At 34.7% G+C, this 4769-nt stretch overlaps 1 long non-coding RNA gene across 1 annotated transcript in view; it reads left to right on the top strand.

Annotated features, from left to right (window-relative positions):
- LOC135214863 (uncharacterized) overlaps positions 1–4385 on the top strand; it is a 10543-nt gene extending 6158 nt beyond the window's left edge. Inside the window, exons 2-3 of the long non-coding RNA XR_010314509.1 lie at positions 3798–3880; positions 4089–4385. This is a non-coding gene — a long non-coding RNA (uncharacterized LOC135214863). The remainder of the gene's footprint in view (positions 1–3797; positions 3881–4088) is intronic.
- Positions 4386–4769: the final 384 nt, after the last annotated feature.

Below are 4769 nucleotides of genomic sequence, written 5' to 3'. Positions count from 1 at the left end.
GACTGTTCCTGTTCGTTGGGGCGATCGGCACTTGGAAGAGCCTCAGGGGCACCCAAAACAACTGCAACAAATTTTGCTGTGCAAAAAACAGCGCTGGTCAGTTCACGTGCATGCGATACAAATTCCTGATATATTTAGTTGCCTTTTCTTTTTTTAGGATATTCCTTTACGCGCTCTTTCTCTGTCGGTGAGACGGTGGACCGTAATTTGGCGTGTTTAGCAGATTCGCAATACGATGAGGTAGCAGGAAGGGAACTGGCATTTCTCATCATGAAATCAGAACAGTCCTAACCAAAAGATACAAAAGCATTCATAGATATATTAGAAGGATATAATCCTTCAAACTGGAACAAATCTAATGAAAACATCTTGAAAATAATTGAAGAAGTTCCAAATAAAATCCAAGTGGTCAAGAGACTCATAAAGAAAATATACATAAACCAACATATTCCGACAAAGAAAATGAATAGGTGAATCTTGTGAATATCCTAATTGATGCATTAGGAAAAAGAATGCCAAAAGCATGCAAAACTGTGTAAGGTTTGGTATAGCATAGTCAATCCACAAAACCTAATCAGAAAATGTGCTGCATGCAACATTCCGACCCATCCACAGTGTGGCTGAGGTAATACAAGATTTGAGAAAAGATACAAGAATTTTTTGTTCAACATGTCTATCATGGATAGACAATGTTATTAAAAATCAAGAAAGAAATAGATATAATGAAATATAAGTGAAACCTGGTATTCCCAAGAGACTGGGAATGATGATCAAATAAAAGGGTTCCAAACTTATAGATCAGATAGAAAAAATAGGAATCAAGGGGGAACCGCAATATATGGGAAAGACAAAAAACAAGGAAAAATATATGAGAAATATAGTAACTCAGAATGTGAACTAATAGCGGTAGAATTTGAATCTGAAAAATTGATGAACATAGTAATATATAGACCTCCTAATACTAAAGAGTTTGACTTAATAATTGAAAAATTGGATGATATATGTAGAAATTACAAGGACTGGACTATTCTCCTATCTGGTTGACTTCAACTTTCCTTTCGTAGAATGGAAAGAAAAACGAATAGGAGATTGTGGTTGTACTTATACATATAAAAAAGAGAGTAATAGTAGTGCAGAAGATAAGAGGCAATTTGAAAAGCTATTAGATATGCTACTAGAAATACAACATTCAACAAATAAATCACCTGCCAACAAGAAAGGAAAATACTTTAGACCTAGATTTGTGAACGAGATGAATTATGTTAAAGAAATAATAGTTTATAATGCGAATATTTCAGACCATAATGTCATAGAATTAATTCAGTTCATTCCAAAGCAAGTGAAAATAGAGATAAGCAAGAAATGAAAAAGTGGGAAGGATATGGAAAATACAACTTCTACAGTAAAAATATAAAAAGGTCAGAAATTAATGAAGAATTAAACAAAGATTGGGATAACATTTTCGTAAGTGATGACATAAGGGTAAATACGGAGATATTATATAAAATATTGGAGAAAATAGTGGAAAAATATATACCGAAGAAGAAAAGTAAACATCATTCATGCATACCAAGAGACAGAAGGATCTTGTTCCAGAAAATCAGAAAGTGGAAAAAAGGTCTTGCAAAAGAAAAAAATGCATGGAAAGTTATAGAACTAAAAAGTAGATAGAAAATGCAGAACAAAAGATTATACAATCAAAAGAAAATGAAAAAACGGGACTTGGAAGAAAAAACCCTATTAAATATCAAGCAAAACCCCAAACTATTATACTCATATGCGAAGAAGATGAATAAAAGAAGAATAGAAATAGGCCCTCTGAGAATTGAAGGGAGATTAACGAATGAAAAAAGGAAATTTGCAACATACTGGCAGAACGATATAAGAGAGAATTCACCCCTAGAATAGATAATGAAGATAATGATATAGAAGTAAAGGGATGAAAATAGTGAATATTTAGCTGACATAGATATTAATGAAGCTGATATTGTGCAGGCTATTAATGAAATTAAAAATGGAGCTGCTGCAGGGCCTGATGGAATTCCTGCTATTTTGTTAAAGAAAGTAGTTCATTCTATCGCAAAGCCACTTGCAATATTATTAAGACAAAGTGTAGATACAGGCAAGATTTATGATGAGCACAAATTAGCATATATTACCCCTACTTTCAAAAGTGGATCAAGACTAGAGGCAAGTAATTATAGGCCTGTGAGTCTAACATCACATATTATGAAAAGTGTATGAAAGGGTAATGAAGAAAAATATTATGAAACATTTAATAAAAAATAATTTGTTTTAATAAAGGACAACATGGTTTCGTACCCGCGAAAAAGTACACAAACCCAACTGTTAGTCCACCGTGAGAACATATTCAAAAAGATATGAAAAGCGGAAATGAAACAGATGTGGTTTATTTAGACTTTGCAAAAGCTTTTGATAAAGTAGACCATAATATATTAGCGAAGAAAATTAGAAAACACATATCGTGGATAAAGTAGGAAGATGGTTAAAAGAATTTTTACACAACAGAAAACAGATAGTTATTGCAAACGACGAGAAATCGGATGAAGTCAAGGTAATATCCGGTGTGCCGCAAGGTACGGTGTTAGCTGCAATACTGTTTGTTATTATGATTGAAGACATAGACAATAATGTGAAGGATTCGGTAGTGAGTTATTTCGCAGATGACACAAGAATAAGTAGAGAAATTACTTGTGATGAAGATAGGAACGCTCTACAAAGAGACCTTAACAAAGTATATGATTGGGCAGAGGTAAATAGGATGGTATTTAACTCTGATAAATTTGAATCATAAATTATGGAGACAGAGAAAGAAAGCTATATGCATATAAGGGACCTAATAATGAGACCATCACAAAAGGAAGCAGTTAAATTCGACCTTGGTGTGATGATGAATAGTTTTTTTAACATGTTATGCAATGATCAAATAGCAACTCTGTTGGCAAAATGTAAAGCAAAAATGGGAATGTTGTTACGGCACTTCAAAACAAGAAAAGCTGAACACATGATTATGCTTTATAAAACATATGTTCGTAGTCCACTTGAATATTGCAATATGATATGGTACCCACACTATCAAAAGGATATTGCACAAATAGAGAGTGTACAAAGGTCCTTTACAGCTAGAATAGAAGAAGTTAAGGACCTAGACTACTGGGAAAGACTACAATTCTTAAAATTATATAGTCTAGAAAGGAGAAGAGAACGCTACATGATAATTCAGGCATGGAAACAGATAGAAGGAATAGCAGAAAATATCATGGAACTAAAAATATCAGAAAGAGCAAGCAGAGGTAGATTAATAGTGCCCAAAACTATACCAGAAAAACAAAAAATAAGGAAAGCACACAGGTGGACATTAATCCACTACGCACCAGCATCGATAATGCAGCGTCTATTCAATGCGTTGCCAGCTCATCTGAGGAATATATCAGGAGTGAGCGTAGATGTGTTTAAGAATAAGCTCGACAAATATCTAAACTGCATCCCAGACCATCCAAGATTGGAAGATGCAAAATATACCGGAAGATGTACTAGCAACTCTCTGGTAGACATTAGAGGCGCCTCACACTGAGGGACCTGGGGCAACCCGAACAAGATGTAAGGTCTGTAAGGTAAGGTCAGTCTGCACTATGGTATCAGGTTGTAAGTGACGCTTTCAGCAAATTTTCCTATTTCTGTTGGGATTGAATCATTTTAGATTAAATCTTTCTGAAATTCATGTTCACTTGTTACCTTGGATCTTTTATGAGACTATTTCTGGTTTTCCTTAACAGCAAAATGCCCTGTTGATAATCGGCCAATTGGAGAGTGTAACCGGCCATTCGGATCAGCAGCAGCCGGCGTCTCTGGTCCTCTTGTAAGTTACACGACGTTTTAATTTGAAATCTCGTAGTCTTTTGAGCCATTGTCATACTAAGATATAACGAGATAGTTAAACTTGATTTTAGAAAAATGTGTTGCAGAATATAACCCTGCTTTATACGACTCAGCTGGGGCTCAGAAAGTGCTCAGTTTTAGCTTTGGCTGAGACACATTGTATAATGGTGATCTTTTTTTTCTTCCAGCGATGTGCAGATGACAGCTCTTGCGGGGCAGGTGCCATCTGCTGCCCTGATAAGTGTCTCGGATACACCGTCTGCAAGAATCTCTGACTTGTCTGATGCTTCCAAAGCATTTGGGATACAGATGTTACAAATGCAGATATCTAATCTGATTTCTGAAATCAACGTTTGTTTTGAGTGATGTATTTGTTGTTGTATGTATTTAATGACTGCTTTGTATTACATCAGATGTTTTAAGATTTTGTTGTTGCCTGGTTACTTTTGAAGAGAAAGTTACTAATAAGAACTGTGATAAAAGACTCCTTTTCTTTCCTTAGCCAAATAAAATCCACATATTAAAGATACTCGACATTGCTCTGGTATGGATGGGTGTACTACCTCCACAGAAGCGCTGATATTTGTTGCTGAACTCCCCCTACAAACATGACCCTGAAATGAATGATATACATTTGCAGTCACATTTTAGGGCTAGACCTTGAAAATAGCATTAACTCTTCCGTTAAAGTTGTGGCAAAAATTTAATTTTTATTTTTATTTTCTACAATCATTTTATTTTTCTTGGACGATTTTGAACGTAAATTTTTTATCGTAAATTTTGAGTAATTAACTCCCTCCAAACTATGTTTAACGAATTCAGTACCTGTCCTATTTTAGTTTCAGTTCAACGCTATCTGCTGAAAGTTA

The sequence above is a fragment of the Macrobrachium nipponense genome, chromosome 46 (assembly GCF_015104395.2).
Source record: "Macrobrachium nipponense isolate FS-2020 chromosome 46, ASM1510439v2, whole genome shotgun sequence".
Taxonomy (NCBI): Eukaryota; Metazoa; Arthropoda; class Malacostraca; order Decapoda; family Palaemonidae; genus Macrobrachium; species Macrobrachium nipponense.
This window is presented reverse-complemented; position numbering and strand designations above follow the sequence as displayed.